The sequence below is a fragment of the Lonchura striata genome, chromosome 1, assembly GCF_046129695.1.
Source record: "Lonchura striata isolate bLonStr1 chromosome 1, bLonStr1.mat, whole genome shotgun sequence".
NCBI lineage: Eukaryota > Metazoa > Chordata > Aves > Passeriformes > Estrildidae > Lonchura > Lonchura striata.
In genome coordinates this window covers 68,772,470-68,797,147 of record NC_134603.1, presented here as the reverse complement: position 1 = coordinate 68,797,147, position 24,678 = coordinate 68,772,470, and the positions used below count along the sequence as shown (strand labels likewise).

Here is a 24,678-nt window from a genome sequence, read left to right as displayed (position 1 = left end):
CTGCTCCCAAACACACTTTGAGCCTCCCCATGCCCCCATCCAAGTTACAGCCATCCTGACTACAAGTGGGAAATACTCCATGAACGACAGGGAAAGATTTTGCTAAGCCAGATAGGTTTCCTGACTTGGGGGAGGGTGGGAGGGTGGTGCAGTGATGTTTCAAGCTGCAATGATAGTACAGTGACATACCTCGAGTACTGTGAAACAGGGCACTAGTCAAGATATTTCAAGTGGACTGGAAATTCCTAGAGCAGGCACTAACTAATTCCCGCACTTGCTACTTTAACACTATTTTATATTATTGCTGTGTAACATATTAACTTTTAGAGGTCACAGCCCATCAGCCCTGATATGCTGGTGACTTGTCCAAGTAAATATAGGCAAGCAAAACACTGTTCTAGCCATGGAGGAAAAAAAGGCTCTTTTTCCATATTTTTTTTAAATTGTCTGTCTGGCCTATTAAGATAGCAACACCCTTCTCTCCCTGTTTGTCTTTGAATACCATGAGACGTTTGCATCAGTTACTGCTTTGGAGTTCTTAATCCTATGTCAGGGACCCCAAGCTGAATGTAGCAAATGTAGGCACAGTATGTGCTTGCATATGTACACCTACTTCTAGTTTTCCTGAAGTGCAATCTCAATGCCACAGCTAAAATCTATTAAAGGTTGTTTAAAGGTAATTGCACAAGACAAAACACAACCCAAATGCAGCAGCCTCATCTGGAATTCTTAAAAAAAATTCCAAATAGGGGAGCAGTGAACAAAAGGTCCCGTGGGATAATTTCTGTGGTCATGTGCTCATTTTGCAGGAAGCTGAGTTTTTCCTTCATTAGAGGAGTTGAACGACTGTGAGTCAATCACTCAGGTGCAAACATTTTTGAGATCTGCTTTTCACTGGCAGATATGCCAAAGGTTCTCATATAAACAAGCACTGTTTACAGACACCTTCTCAGCAGTGGCACTATATTGTTAAACATTAATTCTTATGTGTATGTTGTGCAACACTTACACATATTATTTGGCTCTGTTAGCAATTTGAAAGGCAACTTTCAGTAATTTAGGAGCAAAGCATAGGTTTGGGAGAGTTTCCTACACAAAATATAGGAATAAATACCTTAGTGAGTAAGCAATTTCTATTGGTTTTATTTATTTAGTAAAAGAGCCCTGAGGTTTGTTTCACAGTGAATGTTTAAAAGGAGAGCCAAAAAAGACCTTGACAATTGGTCCTAACTGGTATATTTGCATTCTGAGAGTGGAAGAGAGCAGGCACACAAGCGGTAAAAGGGAGTTGGCAAAAATGGCTGGGGAAATAATGTCAAGATTTGGAATCATTTCTGGAGAGATAAACAAGTAAGTGCACTATTTTTACTGAAAGGTTCCTGTGGATATTGGCAGTGGTGAGACCTCTCTGTTCCACCTGTTGGTGGAGAAGAAAAAGAAACATTCTGCAGAGAGAAGAGAGAGAATGCAAAACACCTGTTTGCCAGGGAGTCTGCTGCAATAATCACAGTGTCACAGGGTTTTCTCTGTGTTTTAAAGGATAAGGAAGTGAATAGAAACTCCAAAAGGGACTCAAGAAGAAAAAAATGAGGATTTACCTGCTTGTCATCAGGCAATTCTGCCTGGCCTATAGTGACAGCTTGGGAGAGATGGTTGAACAAGTGCACCTCACTGTACACACAGAGTTTTTGGATGGAGTGTTTTTTGGGGTGAGGGTAATTTTGCAGTTTGATTAAACTATGTTAATTTAGAGTGTTTTAATAGAATCATAAAGTAGTTTGGGTTGAAAGTGATCTTTAAAGTTTGTCTGATCCAACCTACCTGCACAATAACTAGACCAGGTTGCACAGAGCCCCATCTAGCCTGGCCTTGAATGTTTCCAGGGATGGGCATCCTGTTCCAGGGTTTCACTGCTGTCATTATAAAATTCATTAGCTGTGAAGTGAGCCCACCAGCCTGTCAATAGAGTACAACACTCTTTAGCAGCTGCAATAACTTACTGCTTGCTATTTTAGGTATGTTCTGCTCTTTGCTTAACTGAAGTTGTAACCACTAAGAAAAACTTCTAATTTGCTGTCTTTGGTTGTCAGTGTAACCCTGGGTTGCTCTTTTCCTTATCTAGAGGCTTTCAGGGAAAGTAGAGTTATCTGTTAGGAAGTATTACACTTGCTATCATTACCTCTTGGTGAAAGGTTTAATTTTTAATTTCCCAGGAAAATGGGGATACCCTTAGACCTTGTCTGTGGGAAAACAAGTCAGTGACCATGAGAAAGCATACATACACACAGAGTACAGGAATGACAACATGTGTTAACACTTTCATGTAAGGAGATTCTAGTAGGCAGAGGTATCTAGAATATGCATTTGGAATATCTCATTCAGTGAAGGACAGCACAGAGAACAGGGAATTCAGCATGTGTCCTGGAGTCAGAGCTGATTTGTATTTTTAGACTCTAAATCAGAGTGTGCCTGTACAATGGTGCCATTTCAGTATCCAATTAAGAGCCTGATTTCTCATTGTGACATTTTTCAAAATGCCCATGGAAGGGATAAATCACCTACCTACATCCAAAGTCAGGAAGAATTCCTTTGAGAGTCACAGTGACTCAGGAACAGCCGAGCTCTGCCAAACTGGAACAAGTTCAAAGCAAGTGCCGCCTATGATCAATTCATTACATAAACCTCAGATAAGGGAGTGGCAAAAAACTTTCCTGCCACCAACCATGAAAACAGTTAAGGGGAAACAAGCCACCCACCACCTGGGTTTTAACAATCTACTCAATCTTGGTAGTGTAAGGGCCCCAATGTGTCTGGTAGTAAGCACAGGAGAAATCAGAACCAGAGTAAGCTGCTGTTCTGAGCTATAATGCCATTTTTTCTAATATCTCGAGGCACAGACAGCAGCTGCAGTTAAGTAGATAGCCTTAGGAAATAGCTTCTTAATACAAGAAAGCAGGAGAAAAGTAATTCTATTTCCTCACATTCTTTTTGCAGTCACTGTTGCTCAATGGAATTGAGCATGGAATTCCCATGAAATGTTATAATAAAAAACAACCCTGTGTAGCAAGGGCCTAAAGAAGTAAAAAAAAAAAACCCAAAACTGGTCTTCAAGCAAGTCCTACACAGGTTTCCATGAACCAATGAGTTTCTTCAGTCATCAAAATACTGGGCACACATGGAGAATCCTGCTGCCTCAGGGCTGGTAGAGCCTCTGAGAACAGGTCTCAGCAGAAACTAAGTGCAAAACAAAATTTGAAGCTGTGTCTCATACTAAATCTGTTATAATTCAGTACTTGTACATATGTTCAGCATGTGTACATAATGGTATAAATGACCAGGACACAGTTAGTTTGCATGCTGTGCAAGAAAAAAATTAAAATCCATGTGGGAGAAGAAAAGAGCTTATGACCATGGTTTAAGCACAAGTCTTGTAACACTTCAGCATGTCCTGGAGAATTTCTGGTTGGAGTAATTAGCAGAAAGCATTTATTTGTTCAAATAAGTTTGCATTTGGCAAGTTTTTATAGACCACATGCCAAAAGGTTCCAAAAATTTTTTCAACAGCCACAAACATGAGAAAAAGGTAAGGTACACCTGTCCTTGTCAATGTGTGAAGGGAATATAGAGAAAAAAGCTCATAAAAATGCTTAAGCAGGTAACTTCATAAGACACTTATGCCTCTGCTATTGAAATACTGAAGACCAAAACTTCCCAAGGATTAAGTAGGAATTTCTGAGATACATCCAGAATTAAGCAATGAAAATCTAATGAAAGGCAATCTGACAACATCCCCAAAATCTTAAACCTTCCAGGGATAAAGTTTAGCTTCTTTTAGGATTTCATAAAAGCAGTTGGATGGGAGCCATTTCTCCCTCCAAGATGTTATTTTTTCATGACAAGAACAATTAAGTATATTTTACTCCATTTTCTCTAGGGACTGGGTTGTTGCAGAAAGCAACACACCCAGCTCTGGGCAGGAGAACTCTCCAGGACAAAGGCTGTGCCCAGCAGCTTCCCATGAGGTGGCACAACATGAAATCCAGGGCTGTCCTGTTTAGCAACTCAGGAAAAGGAGAATAAGGACTTTTATAACTTTTTGAGTAAAACTTAACTCTTATGGGTATCTATTCTCTGATAGGAATATACCTTTTATTACTTGAATTCAAGTCCTTTTCTCACATGTTGTACGAGATGCATGTTTTACAGAACTACATAAGAAATCCCACCCTAAGGCAGACACACTTGCACAGGGAACATCCAGTTCCATTCAGTGTCTGCACCAGGGAAAATATACTGACCTCATCCAGAAGGAAAGGAAAGTTTGTGTGTAAACAGAACCTGAATAGGATCTTCCTAAAGAGTTTGGCTGAGAAGTCTGAATAACCAACAAAATGATTCCTCATAGGCAAAATGTATTCTGTGTTTGGGAAATGACCCAACAATTTTCCATATTACCATGGTAATTTTTCATCATCCATATTAAAATGTCTTTGCAAACTCTTATCACCCTCACATCAGGGGTCAGAAGCAGTGCTTAAATTGCAAAACATCTTTCTCATAAATCTCATTTAGGTACAAAATACTTTATAAACAAAAACCATGGTTAGTCTCTGCAGTATAAGTTAGTCTAGAAGACTGTAGGAATTTCACATGCCCTAGAAATAATTAATCTGGCAATGTCTTTATTCTGTCTTTGCAATTCCTTCGCAGCCAGGTTCAGGCCAGGACAACAGACAGGGCTTAGCCTGACATAGAAGAATTCTCCATTTAAATGATCTAAGTCAGATCAACAACAACCTAAAGATCCAAGCAAACAAAAAAACCCTAAACATACTAAAAACCAACCAATGAACCAAACAAAACCCCAAACAATTTTGTCAGAACAGCCATATTAGCTCCAACTAAAAATCTACCTACAGTGAGAATCTGGAAAAGTAAGATGAGAATGAAAGGTAAAAAATTTTAGGTGCCTTAATAAATTTTCAGCTAGATAATGTTTAATTTGTTTTTAATTGAAGTTTACAGTCTTTATAGCTGCATGATTTTTCTTAAAGTGAAGGAATAAGTAGAGAGGAGGAAATTTAGCAGCACCATAATTAACTACTTAGGGGAAATCCTCCCATCAGATTCATGAGACAGATTTCAGATAAGCAGCTCAAATGAAGGATTATCTTGCAAGCAATGCGGAAATGTTGATCAGCTTGATATTTCCATTCTGCAGACAAGAGTTCATGCTCACTATTTTCTGCAAGGAGGTAAATCTCCACAAAGGTGGCAAGTCTGATCCAAAGGGGATTTTTTTTTAAATCCCTGCATATGACCATCATGTTCTTGTCTGTTTTCAGGCAGAAATGAGATTTGAATTTAGATGCTGCTCAGCTGACCCCTTTGAGAAGGGTTACCAGGCAGATGGATGCCCTGATGGCATGATGGATGGGTTGGAGAGCATTGCATATGTGTTAATACGGTGTCTTTACACAAACATTATCACTTGAGAGCATCACAGAATACTCAAGCATCCTGAAAATATTAAGTTGAATTAAAAATATAATCTTCTGTGGCTGATAAAATTCTCAGCATATGTTTCATGGCATTTAAAGAGAAATGGAACCCATTTAGCTAGGAGATTTAAATTTCAAGGAATAATGTCCTATCAATCATCAGGAATATTCTGAAAAAAACCTGCACAAAATTTAAACTGGAGTCTTGTCATAACAGTCTCGCATACACCAGTCTTGTCTGGTGTCTGGGCAACCAATGAAACTGAATAAGTGAGAAGCTTGCCTTTTACTGTGCATTTTTTAGTCCTTTTGCCTCATTCAAAAGCTGCTGAGATGGCTAGAACAAATTCCTTATTTCAGTTTCAGGATCTAAAAGCTATTTATTGGATGGAGATCAAGGGTCCCAACCTCATCATTCTCTACATAGTAGAAAAAGACATACACACACTTCAGTAAGTTATGCTTTGAACAAGAAAGAGAGGACCAGAAGCAAAAGGGGGGGGGGGGGGGGGGAGCAAAGATAATATAAAATATTTAGTATTGCTGTACTCACAGAAATAGTACCAATCTCTAAGGTTTTGTTACTTGAATATGGCATGCATATTTATTTGACAGAGTATATATAAGATATTTTATATGTCCAGTGGATATACTTTCATTTCCATTGTTTGACTTATGCAAACAGGTTACATGTTTTGCCCCCTGACAAAATAAAACATCATCCATTATGAGAAAATAAAAGGTGCTATGGCCATGCCACAGGATTTCCCCATATCTTAGGTGTCCAAGAGATAAGTAGCTATCTTTTATAATTGGCATCAGAATTCTTCAGAGAGGCAGCTGTTAATTTAAAGTACATTAAAATGCATTTCTTTTCATTTTATAGTAAGTAGAGTGAATCTGTTAAAACATTAAAAAAAAAAATCTGTTTGAAACTTGGAACCTAGCCCTCTCCCATCCTTATTCAGATAATATCCCACCCCAAAACCCCCAGACAAAAATAAGTTTTACAGAATGCTTGCCTAAACAGATAAGCCTCACAGTAAGATTTCCAACAAATACTCACGAGACTTAGGTATCAAATTCCCATCAACTGAAAAAATTCCCCCTTTCTTTCCAAGAGCATTGAGATAAGATCATATGCAGACATCACATCACACTGCTCATGTCTGTGTGTTTAGCTCTGAAGTACTTATATTGTTCCTGAAATTATTCATCCTCGGGTTCCCAGGCATTTTAGCTGAGTCCAAGAGTTACTCTCTCTTGGCAACTGCCTTTTCTCCTTCAGTTTTTCTCTGCAGAGGCAAACCCTTAAGTCTGAAATCAAGAACATCAGTAGGGCACTGCCCTGCTAAGAGGGAGGCTGCCCACACTGTCAGGATATAATTACTTCAAGCTCTACAACTCAAACCCAGCACTACCATTTCTGTGCAGGCAGCAGCTGCCTGTCAAGGAGAACTAGTTTCTTGTGCTCATAGATAATAAGACAGCTGTCTTTTTTCTTCCAGTGGGGAAACCCATACCAGGGAAAACAGCCAAATAACACAAAAAAATCCAGTAAGCTCTCTGTAACATGCTCACAGAAACAATGATCACTTGTGTGCTTCTAGGCATATGACCACTTACTGAACATAGAAGTCACGTGTACAGGTAAACTGTTGATCAACTCTCAGACACCAGCGTGAGATCATTTGCATTATCACCATAAACCTCCTTTCCAGTGATTAATTATAGATTCACAGAATGGTTTGGGTTGGGAAGGGCCTAAAAGTTTGTCTATAATCCAACCGCTCTGCCATGGGCAGGGGCACTTTCCACTAGACCAGTTTACTGAAAGTCCCATCCAGCCTGGCTTTGCACACTTTCAGGGATAGGATATCCACAGCTTCTCTGAGTAACCTATTCCAGTGTCTTATCACCCTCACAGTAAAGAATTTCTTCCTAATATCAATTCTAAACTTACTCTCAGTTTGAAGCCATCCCCCTTTGTCCTATCTCTACATGCTATTGTGAAAAGTCTCTCTTCATCTCTCTTGTAACCTAAACCCCATAACCCAAAAAAAGCAATACCAGAGAAGGATATTTAATAAGTATCCAGTAAGAATGAAGCCAAATATGTCACCTTTAGGCAAGACATCTTTTAAAGACCTCTTTATTTTTTTAAAGACAATGTTTTGCTCACAGAAATAATTTTTATAACAGCTATAAAATACTGTTTTCATTTTCCTTTGCTTGCTGCTACTCTTTCAGGCAGCCTGAAAGGCTCAGCTTTGCATATAATCCCATTTTACTCCTGTTCATCCTATGAAGAGAAAAAATCCTGTAGAAAGTGATGTGTAAGATAAAATTTATGGTGGACATTAAGAACAGCTTTAAACAGTGAAGTCTGGTCTGTAGCCCATTAAAAATTAAATAGACTGTATAACCTCCATGCAAGAAGTCTTTCCACAGTTACTGCATGAGAGAAAAGGGAAAACCAGAGAGAAGCAATACCGTCAGTGACCTTGCCCTCTAACAATACTGGTGGCTTGACAGTGACTGCAGAGCTGATACTTGGTTGCCTTAGCCTTTGCAATAAGTCTAGCTCATGTTATTCTTAGGAAATAAATTGTGCTTCCCACAGGAAAAATAATATATCTGTAAAGCAGAAATGCTCTGAAAGCAAGTCTTGTTTGCTTTATTTGCTGTAGGGTACTTAGTTGCTGGTTATCTTGGTTATGCAATAGCAGATGGAGCTCTCAAAGACCTGAATGCTTCTTTGGTGCTAATTTACACTTTCAACTGCGATAGTTACCTTCAGGCATTTAACTTGAATTTAACATTGAAGTTCATCTGCTCTTTAGACATTGCCTCCAGGAGAGCTGAATTCAGAGCACTCCAGTTTCTTGATTTGTAGAGAAATATGAATCCCACTTTCTTTCTCCTTTAAGTATAAAGGGAAATATTATTCTGATAGCTGAGAAAGTCAGACAGGGTGGAAACCTGACCATCAAGACTTTTTTGTAGTTGACAAATAAAACTTAGTCTACATAAGAGTGATATGGAGTGTGAAGAGCAGAGAAAAGTTCTTGGCAAGTCACTTGCCAAAAATGCAGCAGTTTCTAATGTCCTTGGAATAGCAATCATATCAAATGGAATGGAAGATAATCCAAATAATACAAGGTAAATGAACGGCAAAAAAAATTTTAGACTGTTAGGCAGAGAAGCAAGTTCCTCCAAATCTACAACCTGAATGTTGCAGTATTTTACCTCAACTTCTTATCTTTCAACTAATTCCATTCCTTGCTGTTAAATTGTGGGTTTTCTAGACAAAAGACACTCTTTGCTGACTAGCTTGATTTGCAAATTAATCACACTTACAAATATGAGAAACTGCTATAAAAACAGGGAATACCAAAATATAAATCTGTGCCTCTCCACAAAGTTAACTGGTTATTCTTGAGTTTTAGGATCCATAGAACATCAGCCCTATCCCACTGGGTAAAATTCAAATGATACAAAAGGAGAAATGTTGGTACAGCAGCTGTTGAACATCCTCAGGCAGAAAAAAAAAAAAAAGATAAACAAAAGAGAGTTTTCTAATGCAAATTCACACAGGCAGGGCTTCTATACACCATGTCTCAGAATCACAGAATTATTTAGATTAGAAGAGAACCCTGAGATCAAGTCCAACCTTTGACTGTCCACCACCTTGTAAATTAGACTATGGCACTATGTGCCACGTCCAGTTGTTTCTTTGACATCTGCAAGGATGGTGACTCCACCACCTTCTTGGACAGTTCATTCTAATGTTTAACAGTCATTCAGTGAAGAAATTCCTCCTAATATCCATCCTGAACCTCCCCTGGTGCAACTTGAGGCCACTTCCTCTTGTCCTGTCACTATTTTCCTGAAAGAGACCAACTTTTACTATGGTAGAGGTTGGTCTCTCTACCTCCTCCTTTCAGGGAGTTGTAGAGAGCAATGAGGTCTCCTCTGGGTCTCCTTTTCTTCCGGCGAAACAACCCCAGCTCCCTCAGCTCCTCCTCATAGGACTTATCCTCTGGACTCTTCACCAGCTCCCTTGCCCTTCTCTGGACATGCTCTGTCACCTCAATGTCCTTCTTGTAGTGAGGGGCCCAAAACTGAACGCAGGATTTGAGGTGTGGCCACACCCAGGCTGAGGACAGTGGGACAATCACTGCTCTGGCCACACTATTGCTGATGCAGGCCACAGTGCCATTGGAATTCTTGGCCACCTGAGCACATGCTGGCTCATGTTCAGCGGGACATTGACAGCACCCACAGATCCTTTTTTGATGGGCAGCTTTCCAGCCACTTTGCCCCCAGCCTGTAGCCCTGCATGGAGTTGTTGTGGCTGAATTGTAGGACGTGGCATTTTGTACTTTGCTAATATTTACTAACATCCCAGATACATATTTCAGGAAATGGGTTCAACCCCCAAAACTTTCCACTATTCTCAATCCAATCTTTACAAAGTTTATATATTAAATAGATACATAGGTGTTACTGTTATTCACACAATGGAAGTAGATTAATTTCCAGCCTGCTGTCATAATACATTATATAGGAGATAGACATCTGTCTAATATATCTGGGATCCTTGGTTCTAGGGACATGTAATGTATATGCTACATGTTAATGCTGTTCAAATTTTACTGCTGTGTGTATGAGATGATATGGATGCTTCGAGTTGCATGTCTTTCTGGTAAAATGACATTTCAGATCAAAGTCTAATGAGTATTTAAAAGCTGATGATATTTGTGCAGAAATATCACTCAAGTCCTGATAGAAACAAAATAGACTTAATTTCAATGCATAAAGCTTCAGATTGTTTGGATATTTGGAAGAGAATAGCACACAAGTCTTTGGTCCTCAATGTAGTGTTGGAGATTAGATATTTCTATCATATTGATATTCATGTATCAAAGGTGTTCATGTTCTACATTAGTTAGGAACTTAATCCTTTCCAACTTTGGAGGAAAAAATTCACAGAGGAACATATTACACCATACAATTAACCAGTTTATTACTTAAGGCAGCACAGTAAGGTAGAAAACCTTGATTGTAAGCTCAAATCTATTAAAATAAAATCTACTTGTTCTCTCCCAAATAACTAGATTTGGGTTTTTTTTAAAATTCTGTCTGGCATTCGTTTTGTCAGCCTTTCATGGCAAGTTTATTTTATATAGTTCATATACAGTTGTGATGCTGTTTCATTCTTATGTATCAAAACCAGAACAAAATTTCTTTCTTACTCAACATTTTCCAACAGTACCTAATTTCCTAACAGTTCAAGAAAAAAATGTTGTGGATAATATCACTCTTCACTGTTATTTGCACACATGCTATGTGTACCAATAACAATGCTGTTAACAGATTCCATAGGTAATGTAATTTATGTAATAGATAAAATCAGCATGGTGCATCTTGTATTAGTTATTTTCCACTAAACATTGTGTGAACAAAAAAACATTTGAACTCAAACACAGGACATAATTTACTAATGTCTTTATATAACCCGTATTTTCCTGAAACTTGGAAATATTTCCATTGTTCTCTTTTCATTCTTAAAGCACACCAGTATTCCTATTGATCTTTTCATGTCACTTACTCAAAGATTTTCTTTGAGGAATGTCCCGTAAATGGTAGAGGTACTTACATGTTATTTGTGTGAACTTTATATATCATTACTACTAAGCAAGAAGGAGTTTATAGATGTCTTAGGAAGTTTCTCCTCATTCATATATCTTTTGTTGATGCCTCAGGCTTCAAATACATCTTTTACATGATGAACTAGTCCAGCATTTGTTTGCATGTGTGGTTATGTGGCCACTTGGTTCTCTTTTTAAACAAAAGACCCTGTTTCCATCAGCTGTAGTTTTCTTTAGCAGGAGCTCAGTGATTAAGGATGTTAGCGGGCTAGATGCCAAACTCTTTTTACCCACATTTGATGTGAAAAAGATGGGGTTACACATTCCAAGTATCATCCTACTCAGTGAATAACCACAGTGTCCTCAAGAACCTCACTGAGCAGGCTTCTATTCAGAGAAAATGCAATTTATGTCTTGAATGAACAAAAAGTAAGTCCTAGCCAAAAACCTGCAAAACTAAGTTTCCTGATTATCTTCAGAGTTAGAATAAAAATTTTATATGGATTGCTGTAAATGCCTATGTTAAGCTAAGGTATCTAAAATTTTGGCATAGGATGTAATGAAGCTTTTGATCAGCTACAATGTAAAATGTCACATTCCAGTGCATTCAGGTTCATCTTTGGATTAGTCAGGTACATCACTGTCTCTGTTACATTTCCTTACTGCAATCTGTAAGAGCTTTGGTACTTCCTTTAGTTCCATACCAAAGAAGAAATCTGAAGGAATACACTGCACAGAAGTTTCACTGTCTATTTACTAATTACAACATGAACACATGCTCTTTCTCACGGCCAGAGAATAACTCACAAACAAGAAGCAGGAAAAAACTGTTGTTCTCACTTCCATAACAAATCAATTCAACAGCAATGCAGGCTTCTTTTTCAAATAATGTTGTTATTAAAAGAGTCACACAAATTAATTTCCCATTACTGTTGATATAGGACACAGGCATGAGGCATTCCTACATGTAACCTCAGATGTTATGTTGTATTAAACTTTGCAAAATCAGATATGTATGACATGATTTGTCTTCAGTTTCATTAAACAGCAATAAACTAGATTTCCAGAAGCCAGGTTCTTTACATTGATATTGTGTTTTTCAGCCTCTCCATGATAACAATGCAAATTAAAGTATGCATAGTAGGACAAGCCATCCTCTTGCATGGCAAGATTTCAGTTTCCAGTACAGGAACAGAATTTGCAAGTCAAAGCCTTTCAGAACAGGCTGCAGTATGTTGAGACTTTAAAGAGAAAAGGTCTGATACCACCATAGGTGAAAGTGAGATCACTTCTTAATCAATTTAGGATTCAATGTGAATTCTCTGCAGGACATTAGAGAATATGAGAAACCAAATGCCAGAAATTCAGCAACCCTAAGCCAGTGCAGTGTTTTCACACAAAAGATGAGTATATACAAAGCTCAAGATCTACTAAAATTAGCCTGAAATTAATCAAACAGTAAAACTAAAAGGCCTTTTTTCCCCAGGAGAAGAAACACTCCTGCTGTTTGATTCACCTGAAATAACTCCCAGTTTTGGGGCTTCTGAACCAACTATATGTACACATAGAGAACACTGATAAAAAGCATACACCTTAGTCAGAAAGGCAATATACATTGAGACCACATAAGGAGCAAAACCAAACAGCAGCACTTGCAAAGCAGTCTCTAAAGTTGTCCCTCCCCCTCCAGCACAGCATACTCAACAGTGTCTTTAGACAATCTGGTATGATAATCATAAGTAAAAATGACATTTTATGAGAACTATTTTTGCAGAAAAAATGGAGAGACTGAGTGGAAAAAACATTAGTTTTTCTCTAAAAAAAAAAAAAAAGATTGTATTGTTTGTGTGAAACAGAAAAACCAGGCTTGTAAGAAACTCCAAATTATACTAATCCAAGATCAATTCTGCAACAGTGTAAGATTCAGTTTAGACTTCATATTGCCATAATTTTCCCTATTTCCCACACTAGTTGTCAGAGTTAAGTAATTTCTTTGTAGTTCTGCAACATGTTTTATTTACCTAGGTCTTGTTCCTGGGGTTGGTTTCATGTCAATTCATGACATCAAGTAATCAGGTTACACATAGCATATGTGCAAATGTTTTGCAAGCATCCAAGAAAGTGATGAAGATAAGGCTTTGCTTTGCTATTGCTGATATCGAAATCACTACTTCACATCCAGGCTTAGTGGCAGGCCAGAAGTGTGGGACCAAGTAGACAGAACTGTTCATTATCAGCTGTGCAGGCCGTGGTAGTACACAAGTATTTTCCTTGACCTTGCAGTAAGTAAATCATTACCTGGATGCATGTCCTTCTCTGCTGTTTCAATCCAACAATGAAATTGATCAATGAGATAGTATTAATTGAGGATTACAGCACATGGGGCTTTATTTCTTTTGCTAGGGGGAGAAGGAACATGCAGGTGAGTATCAAAAGGATAGATGGAAAAGAGAAACTTCCCTGCTGCCCTTAGTAGCTGCTACATCATATTGCCACGTGTAACAAGATCACGATTTACCTGATACAAGACACTCATTTTTGCACTCATTTAACTCACTGTTAAAAGCTGAAATATCTTTCTTATCTTTGAGTCAGTCCCCAAAAGGCATGTTGGGACAAAGAAGGAGAAAATTAAGGTAGCACACAGCTGTGTATGTACCTCATGGGCTGCCAGCCAACTCACAAAACCCCTTTTGTCAGCATGGGCTGTCTGGAGATGACAAATGCTCATGTCCCAAAAGATTGCCACAGAAATACCACTTATGGGCCAGGGTCAGGGTCAGGTTCTAGCTCTTAACACCAAATCAGATTAAGTATGTGTTGGCCATTGCATTCCTGTGCCAGGTCCTCAACTGCACAGCAAATTTACCAGGGATAGCAAAGTATCAGGGACCTTCCCCAGCTGAGGATATGGGGTTTTATTTTATGGAACATGTGCATAATATTCGATGCCACAGCCATTAGAAAGCTGTCTGGTGCATTGAATGCCTAAGGGCATGCAGATGACTCACTGAAATTCTGTTCATACACAAGACATCTGCTTCAATATGTTTCCTGCCAGTCCTTTTGCATGTCTGGAAATAATGGGATAGAGATTCTCTCCTACTCCACCAGTCCTGGCATCAAATGAGTGGAAAACTGCTGTAAGCCAGAATCTGGGATTCCCCTTTGAGTGCTGTGACCTGCCACTTGGCTCTGGGCAGTAAAGCGACCCTCTCTCTCTACCAATCCTGAGTGAGCATGGCAGGGAGCATCTCTGTGCTTCCCTGGCAGCCCCAGTGGTTCATTGCCCCAGTGCTCCAGCCATGCTGACTCCCCAGGGGTTATAAACTACTGTAAAGCCTCTGCTATTGCCTCCCTCTGCCTCCCAGAAGCTCAAAACTCACCTTATGCCATCGTACCTACCATCGTGACATCAGTCTTATGCACAGAAATAACAGCAATTATTCCAATGACACTGTGATGTCTCATGAAATTAAGGAGAAAATTTCATATTAAAACAAAAAAATTTTCTTCAATAAGGAGAATAAACTAGAGTAAGAAACACTTTCAAAATCCCTAAGAACAGTTTGCCAAAGCTTTTTGTAAGATTTGGTTCTGAATATGCAGTCCCCATGACACAACCTGACTTCAAAGGAGATTTTAGCATATAAGATACATAGATCTGCACAAATGTGATGAATAACAAAGCAAAGTCACTGGCTTGCCTGCAGCAGCTCTACCTTAGAACCGCATGTCATCATACCTTTTTCCCCTTCTGCTGAAGGGTCAGACCTAATTGCATTGCTCTGAGAAGAGAGCATTTCAGCTACAAAGGAACCCTCACAACTATTTCATGTTAAAAATAAACTTTAAAGTGAAGCAGCAGATGCTGCCATGGAACATTCCTGAGAGCTTTCATGAGATGGTAACATCTGTTCAGCTGGAAGAGTGACTGTTTTGAACCAGCTATTGGATTTTAAATGGTGACAAAAAAGAGAGCAAACAAAAAAAAAAAAAAAAAAAGGAAAAAAAAAAGAAAAAAAAGAAAATACTGTAGAAGACTCTGGAAAAAAACATTAACTTGCAGTTTTGTATTGGGATAATAGGACTAAGATAAAGTTTTGGATGGAAACTTGGATCACAAACAGAAGCAGTTTAAAACTGCAAGAAATGCAAGCAATTGTTTCCTGGTAAAGAAGCAAGAGGGGAACTACTATTCACCCACACAGAAATACAGTTTTAGAGGCACAGATCGATCTCATCTCATGGCAATCTTCCTACAAACTTTGAAAATTATACAATTTTTGCTAAAAAGTTACCCTAATAGAAGCTGTAAGTAGATGTTGATATCTAGTGAAACAGTATGGAATGATAGATTTATCTATCATTCCATTTTGTCTGTTTTCCTTAGTTCTTCTGTTTCTTCCTACTCATTTATAGAAAAACACATATCAGTGGTAACTCTGTTCCTAGTTTTTAATCTTCAACTCACTGGCTTAGTAAGCAAAGGTAGTCTTCAAAATGTTAGTATGAATATAACACTTCTCACTGGTAAATCTTTAAATATGCTTTACAAGTCACCTCAATTAACTCTACCCAAGTTTTAGAAAATCCTTATGGAATAATACAGGTATTGAGAATTATGCCCATTTTACAGAAGTGGAGAGTGTCCCAGCAAAAATAGTTTAATCACCCCAGGCCACAAGAAATACCAGTAAAAACATGAGTTCTTAGCTGTTTCTCTTAGGACAGGCAATTAGTGCATTTCCCAAACAGAACTGGCAGAAAAATGGAAAAAATTGCTATTTAAGGATTGTGGTACTGGGAGTAAATATTTTGTTTCCTGAAATTGAAATAAAACTATGGAAGGAGTGTATGGACTTCAAGCAGTTCAAAGACAGGAGGAAAAAACTCAAGCATGCTGCTGTTCTGCCCATTTCATAATCAATCTTGTGACTCCAGTTATGCTTCTCTTATGTATTGGCCCGAGATGGTTTGCACTGAACCAGTGCTGACTGTGTACATCATCCTTACTTAACTACCTCTGAACAGCAGTCTCTGGTTTGGATTTTCTGAGCCAGCAGCCTTCAATGAAGGTAAATTATCTAAATTAGGGTTTAACTAAGTCTGGCAGCTAAACCCCTGGGAGGTTTGTAAGCTTTCAAGTATTGATCCCAAAGGCTTGCGCCTGGAAGATTGAGTGTTCTGTGTTCTGTGTATCTGAAAACAGTAACTTACTTTTTTGTACTGCTTTAATTGCTATAATTACCAATGCTACCAGCAGAGGAGAACTAAGGTACTCATGCCAGTTGGAAAAAAAATTCAGAAAGGTTTTTTTTGGGATGCAGTGGTTTTAGTTTGGGATCTTGTCTCAGGTTTTGGAGTTTTGTGAGGGGAGTGGGGGGGTCCCCTCCTTTATGCACATATTGAATATTTCTTTTTTTTATTCAAGTATGAAGAAAATATCACCTACTGAAGGTGATGATTTTTAAAAAGATCAGTATTGTATGGGCTTCTGTTATCTACTCTGTAAGCAAGGAGAAAACTAGTAAAAGCATTGTCTTCTTCTTCCACCAAATAAAAAGATGCATTTCCTCAGTTTACAGTTGTTATTTCACCCTTTAAAATAAAAACTCTTTACCTCAGCTGCAAAGAAGAAATACCAAAGAGAAACTAATACAGTTGTGGGTCTTAAGTAACTTTTTTAGGTGTATTTGTAACCAGTCATGAGTGCCAAGAAAAAACATTCTTGTCTCTTCAAAACACTCTTAAATAATTTGGCACAAGGCATAAGTAAATCAGCTGGTAAGCAGTGCCCAAACAGGACACTGAAACAGTCACTTCAGACTGTGTATAGTACCTTCCAGCCTTCTCTTTATAATTTAAAGCCTAGACATAACAAGAGAAATTTTTAATAGCACTATACAATTTGGGTAGGTTAGAGAAGGAGTTTATTTCATCAAAAGGCTGTCATGCCTGGAGGCTGAAGCAGCTTTTCATACTGAATTTTTATTGCCATTATTCTGTTATTCATTGGCAGTATTTATTAAAGTAGTGTTCTATTAACCCAATCAAATATTTTGAGCAAAATCTCACTATAGAAATTGACCAAACTTCTTCTACAACTTTCTTTTCAGGGTTGAATTTGTTATAAAAGTTAAAGTAAAAATAAATATACAGGTCAAATATTTCTGAGCTTTTTGTCTCAAGGTGACCGATGAATCAAGAATTAAGAGATAATAGTCATGTTTCCCAACACAACTTCGGAGTATTTCATCAATACTTATTTTTCCTTATTTTACCAGCTTCTTTATTCTTTTTCCACCATTCTTTTTGTTAAGAAATTTGGTCATCAATATTTGCACTCCCATGAACACTATGATTTATTGTTGTCATAAGAAGAGTCAATTTGATCTTTGCCAGTCCTGTAACAAATTTCAACCTAAACCTTTCTGATAGTTTTGTGAGAATAAGATTACCTCATTGATAATGGATCCTGCCTAGAAGGTGTCTGTTTGTTGGAGAATTTAGTCAGACTATGCACAGAGCCTGTCCACTGGATTACTGCAGCATTTGTTTTCAGCAGATGCCTTCAAACAGTGGCAGGAGCTCTATGTATTAGAAGACTATTTCATCTCATGGTAGGGGTGAATTCACATGCTGTGCTGGAATAAGGTCCAGTAAGAAAGTGTTTTTTGGTTTTTTTTTTTTTTTTTACTCTATTGAAATTATAAGCAGAAGTCTTTGAAAAGCATACAGAAAAATATATATGTACATATTCCTATTTTCCCATTATAACAGCTCTTTTGACAGATGCTTTCATTTCTTTTAGATATATCAGTATAGATTGCAAAGAGATGGTGTAATTTGGATTACAAATAACCTTTACATTTGTAATCTCTTAAGTGCACTTAGTAAACCCAGCCCCCGAGTAAGAACACCTTTTCCTTTAGTCAAGAAGTGGTCTTTATCTGAAAGGTGGCAGAAGTTTTAAGGTGATTTGTTAATGTACTCTGTGTTCATCCAGTTAGAACACCTAACAGGAGCTATATCAAGACTACTAAGGCACAGCACATTCTTTCAATCTCATTTTTATCACCAGATTTAAATACTAAACAACTGATAGGAAACAGCTATGTTCAGATAAGAGTAGGCTGCTTTTGAGAAAATTTCATTTGGAGTTGTTTTTTTTCCACCCAGCACCACTGTGTTAATATACAATACGAGTTGTTTTCACTGAGTCAACATCTGGAACCTAGTTAGTGAACAGAGAGCTGGAATAATTGTAAAGCCTTTAAATAATTTAAAAAAGTATTCTTCCCAGTCACTTTTTTCCCCAAGGCATATTGACTCAGTGCTAGTCAGGTAGATGTTAAAATATAGTCCTTAGTGAACTCCTGCACCCTTTTGGGAACAAACTGGGAGCTACTGTAAAGCTAAGGCTGGAGGTGGATCGCAATTTGTCACTGAGATTTCAGCCCTCAAGGCTCTGGACTTTTCTCAAAGGTGTTTTTATCATGATCACAACTGCTTTTTTACTTTGTTTATTCAATGGACAATGAATCACTGTCTAGGTTGAAGAGTAATTGACAATTCCATGGGATTTCTTTTTGAAAAACAAGACATCTCTACATTTAACCTGCCCAACTGGTTTAAAGAAACTGTGTTTAGCTCTTGTAGATCCCACAAAGAGTCTTTGTTTTCCACTGCTTCCCCCAGTCCACCCCACCCCATTTACTTCTTACAGTTAGCAATTTCTTCTTTTGCTGCATAAAAATAATTTCATTACTAGGATTTCTAAATTGATACAATTTCACAAAGATATACATTTGTAACACTACTGCCCCATCACATTGACCAATGCGATAGAGAGTCTGATGAAAAATCCCAGCTTCTTCTTCCCAAGAACAAAAAAAAAAAGCTATCACACTTTCCTCCCTTCCCCACAAAATATTCCAGAGATAAGATTGAATTAATCAAAACTTTTTTTTTTTTTTTTTTAATGCAAAGAACTCAGGAAAAAAATGCTTCTTAACATTGGAAGGCCTATAATTTTAAATGTTATTTTTTAAAGGCCTTATGACTAGATTAGGCATAATAAAATCCAATCCAAAAAGCCAACTGAATTGTTTTCATTAAGAGAAAGCTTAGAGTCTTTCTGGAGCCAGGGTCCTCATCTACAGATTTACAGAAAAAGTAAAACATTATTAAAACCTGTGATATACACAGAAATTAAAAAATTATTTTGAGATCTGAAGGTACTTTCTGACAGTTTCAGTTCAAAATAATTTAACAAAATTATATGCAGACAGAAAATAAGACTAACTTCTGAAATATTTGAAAAGAATACATCCTTTCAGCAAATGCAGTGATTTGGAATCCACACACTTAAGGAAAGATTAAAAAAGTAAGAGATCTAAAGCAGGGTTTAAGGAAGAAAATTAGCTGAAATCTGGATCAATCTAGGGGGAGAACCCACCTTTAATTATGTGTTCATTTTTGTGCCAAGGCTGCTCCCATGCTGGGAGTGTGAATAGAATACACTGCTCATTTGAACTAATTTTACTAATTTTCCACTTGAAAATTAAAGCACAATTGAATATTTCTGCAATTACACACTTTTGTTAGTAGTTTCAGTGGTTTCTACTGGAACTGTAAATGGTTCTGAAGTGTAGGTGGGCAGACTGAAAAAATACTCTTTTTAGGTGCATTGCTAGTGTTTCTTCTCATCCTGAAGAAACATGCACTGCCCTGTAGCTTTTGGAAGGGATACTGAGCAAGGAATCATCCAAAGCCCAGCTCCATGTACAAGCTATGCAAAAGTGTTGCCCTCTCGTGGCTTTTTTATAACTGACATCTTGGAATGATAATTACAACTATATAAAACTGCTACTAGTGTCTGAGAACAGGTATTTAGCTTATGCAGAAGTAGCTTTTCTCACATGAGGAAAATAACATTGATATTTCAAAATATCCACTTATTAAACCGTGGATTTCATAACTGTATGGATAATTTAAGAACAGTATTTTCCTGTCAATTTCTTCTTTGTAGATTTTTTACATCTTGAGTTATTTTTAAACTAAAATAACGTACAATAATTGTTCAGCCATTATTTCAGGAACCATACTTAAAATACCAAGTATTTTGAAAATGCACACAAGCACAAGTTGATTAACCTTTTTTATTTTTAACTTTATAAATGCTACATTTCTGAGTTCAAGTCTTGCTTTCTTCAAACTCTTTCCAATCACTGCTTTAAAATTAAAACTTCTAAGTAATGCTGCTAGCTTGAGTGCTTGCTGTAAGGAAAGACAAACAGAACTCAAGCACAAAGCCCATAGGTGTTCAAAAGAGAATTTGTGGAAAGATTTGCTTGTCATGGTGTGTGTCCTTAAATCAAGAAGTGTAAGTCACATCATAAGGCTTAAGAAAGATGTGCTTCTGCAACAACACAGTGAAGTTCAGGTGTCCAAAGGCATCACTTCCCTTCTTCCTGGATATTCAGAACTGTGTCTCTGCCTTCAAATGTTAAACTGCAGAAATTACAGGGCATCATCTGTGAAAGAAAAAGGAAAGAAAGAAAGAAAGAAAGAAAGGAAGGAAGGAAGGAAGGAAGGAAGAAAGAAAGAAAGAAAGAAAGAAAGGAAAAAAGAAAAGAAAGAGAACCACAAAGCCCAGAAAGTCCACAAAAAAACACCCACAAGAAAACACCCTCAGAAGCCCTGAGCCAGAGAACTTTTCTTGGCCCTAGGAGGGAAGGTCAATTTGGGACAGGGAGAACAGGGTCAGTGTCAAGGGATGGAGGAGTCACTATTTCATTGTCTGCAGCACACTGGCATGTTCAGGCCATGGGGCACTGGCAGCTGTGGAGAAAATTTTAAGTAGTGGAGTAGAGTTTCAAATATGTGAAATGTGCTAGGTTATGTAGCTTTTTGCTTTCATAGAATCATTAGGGTTGGAAAAGAACTCCAAGGTCATTGAGTCCAACCTTTGACTAAACACCACCACCCTCACTAGAGTATATCACAGAGTGACACATCTACTTGGTTTTTTGAACAGTTCCAGGGATGGCAACTGCATCATCTCCCTGTGCAACACATTCCAATGCCTGGCCACACTAGCAGTGAAGACATTCTTCTTGAAGAAGATTTAATCAGAACATTACTGATCTGGCTGATAGCGTAAGCCTTGGAGAGCTGTCAAAGGTATTCTGCATTTTCAATCCAAGAGGCAAGCTTGTTACTGTTAATGCCTCACCTTATTATATTTCTTCTGAAGATTTTGTGCCAAGAAAAAAACCAAACAAATTCAGGGCAAGAGGGTATAATCCACAGAGAAGCATATGTCCCCATTTAATTGATTCTATATGGATGACTACTGATTTTTACAAAAGCACTCAATAAACCAGAAGTTAAAAAAACCCCTACAAACTTAAAAAAAATAAAATTGATATTTGTGAAATAGAAATTCCTACAATGTTGCACCACCTCTTATCTCCCTTCAGAAATACTGACTGGTATCCATAGGAATGTACTGTGATTTTCACATGTCCTATGAAGACAAGATGTGACAATCCCTCACAGGTACAAAAACATCACCAAAGACGGGTTATTTGGTAGTATCTTGCCTAAATGAACCAACTAATCTTGCATAAATTAGCCCAATTCATAATCTGCATAACTCTGAGCTATAAGTAAACAAGATATTTTGTTTAATTTGCATACTTACCATATCTAACAATTTCATGCATGTCTCTGTTTTGCTTTTATTCTGATCTGGATCACTTCTTCCCTACTACTGTGCAAACAGCCAACTCTCCAGGTTATTCCAAATCCTGTCCATGCAGTACATGCATTGATATTTCAATAACTTGTGATTTGTTGAATTTTCATATTCCCTTAAACATTTGGATGCAGACAGTTTAAATTCTTCCATAGTACAGTTTTCCTAAGACTGTCTCAATCAGAGATCAAAACCAAGGTTCTTCAAATAGGTTACCTTTTTAAATTTTGACAGCTTTTTCCATTTGATCTGTCAGCTTCTACTTCTTAGAAGTCCCCTTCATAGAAGTTGCTCATACTAGTTCAACCTCAAAGAAAGGTTTTTGTTGTTTTTCTTCTAAATGTGTACATTTTAATGAAATATGATATTATGTTGCAATTTCAGTGGGTACTTACCTTTAGGCTCCAGACCTAGTTGTTCTAAGTAACAAGACTTGTTAAAATGACAATCTGTATTTATGATTCAATAGTTGGTTATTTAAGCATTGTCAGTACAGAAATTGGTTAAATAGTGAGGGAAAAATAAGGGACATCATAGTAAAAGATGAAAGTCCCTTTAGACAGAAAACTGGGAATTTTCCAGAACATTTACTCTTGGTGTCATTGCTTCAAGACTCCGGAGCTCTCAACACAAAACTTTTTGACAGCTCATGCAGGTACATGGTGGTCTTTGTTAAATTGCAATGGTGATATTATCTAATTTGTGGACAAGAACTGCCAATTCACTTTTGTTGGCCCTGGCAGATGAGTACCAGTCTGCCAACACTGCTGTTCAGCACTGCTGTCAGGCTACAGAAGCAGGCAGAAACCCAAGGGGGACATCCCCTTTGCAGGTTCTCTCCACACTTGAAAAAGTGTGGAGTCCATTCTTATCACAGCTTGGAAGTTCTGAAACATTTATCAAGATAACTAGACCATAGAGATTCCCCAAAGCAGCATTTTTTGTTGTTGTTTACTTGTTTTCAAAGAATATTTGTCTATTACAAGTATATTTGATGTTTTACTTGAATACATTTTTCCACAACTTGTTTCTGAATATTTTCCCTGGTTCCTTTTACACTTTGCAGCCAACATGAAGTGGTGTGTGAGCTCACATAATCTTTTGCCTTTTCTGCTTATATCAGGTACGTGAAGAATAACTGGCAGCCAGCATGCTTTGGCAAAGATATTGAAAACAAATCTCTGGTCTCTTCTGAGTATGGAAGAAAACTGAAGTCTTGCTTTCAAAGGAAAGAAAGCATCTAGCAGAAATGCTTAGGGAGTAAAGAACTTGTTTAAACATCTGTGGAGCAAGGGTGACAGAGAGCAAGCTCATGACTTTCACATGTGTTTTATTCTCTGCATTTTTCCTCTATGTGTTGGCAGGAGAGAAACAATGAACAACCTGGAATTCTCTTCCTCCTTTCCAGGGGACTCTCTACTTGTGTGTTTGAACACACCACCTGACCAGAACCTGTCCTTCAAGCCAAGATTGATTAAGCACTGTAGGTTAATCAAATGACAGATATCAGCAAGGGCATAAAGCACTATTTGTCCTAGACACGACAAATTTCCACAAGGCTTATAAAGATACAACAACAACAAATTACAGCACATAGCAACTTATGACTTATGAGGAAACTCATGACTGCTAATAAATTTTGTTGACAAACAACTGCCCAATATATGATTTATCAATTTCCTAGCCAGCACTCTTGTAACCTTACAATGTTTTTCTGGATTAAGGAGGAAAGCTCTGCTTGATTTTCCATATTTAATCCATTAGATAAAAAAAAAAAAAAAACAAAAAAAAACCCCAGAAAATATTAAGAAACAGTAATTCAAAACTAGGTCCATTTGATAGCCTGAGAGACTATCTACATAAAAGAGCTGGTTCATAGAAAAGAAGTAATAAAAATACTCTCAGGATGTCTTTCATTGTCTGTCTTCTGTATGCTTCTGTGTATAGAAATGGTGAAATAGCTTAATTCCTAAACTAGCACAGGTATATAGGTACCTGAAACTGTGATACTGTGATCACAGCATAGGAGCACTGTAAGAGTTGCAGATCTAGTCAGCCAAGATGAAACATCAGGCTGCTATCAGGCCTCAAGCTACCTTGTTTACTGTGCTGTATACACAGCACAAGATTCTGATGGAAAGTTACCCCCAAGAAGGCCAGCCTGAGAAGCTTAATATCACAAGCCATTCTACTCTAAAACTCACACAAAGGATATTTTGACTTTTCATGACTTGGTGTAGTTTTTGTTTCTATTTCCCTGACTTCAATAATCATGTCTTGCTACCTGCAGAGGCTTTTAAAATTATCACGCTTATCAAATTTAATTCCTGCCAAAAGACTTAAAAAAAAAGAAAATGAAGCCATATCTTTTTAATAGATTTGAACCAATGAGCTTAAGAGTTAGAGAGAAGCACACACAGGGTCTTTAGTTTGTGTTGTGATCATCCTTACATCCTTATTATTTATACCAACTTAAAAAGGACATGGATCTGTTGGAGCTAGTCCAGAGGAGGGTCACAAAAATGGTCAGAGGGCTGAAGCACCTCTGATCTATGTAGATAGGCTGAGAAAGTTGGGGCTGTTCAAGATAGAAAAAAGAAGGCTCCAGGGAGATCTTATCAGAGCACCTTCTAGTATTTAAAGAAAGCTGGAAAGGGACTTCACAAAGGCATGTAGTAGTAGGACAAGGGGAGAAGGCTTTAAATGGAAAGAGGGCAGATTTAGATTATATATTAGTAACCAGTTCTTTAATGCGAAT

General features: G+C 37.7%; 1 long non-coding RNA gene across 1 annotated transcript; it reads left to right on the top strand.

Moving 5' to 3' along the window:
• The first annotated feature begins 1,305 nt into the window (after nucleotides 1–1,305).
• LOC110479520 (uncharacterized) lies at nucleotides 1,306–23,307 on the top strand. Its single transcript, XR_002466934.1, has 3 exons — nucleotides 1,306–1,350; nucleotides 22,987–23,043; nucleotides 23,285–23,307. It is a non-coding gene; the product is annotated as an uncharacterized LOC110479520 (long non-coding RNA).
• The last annotated feature ends 1,371 nt before the right edge of the window (nucleotides 23,308–24,678 follow it).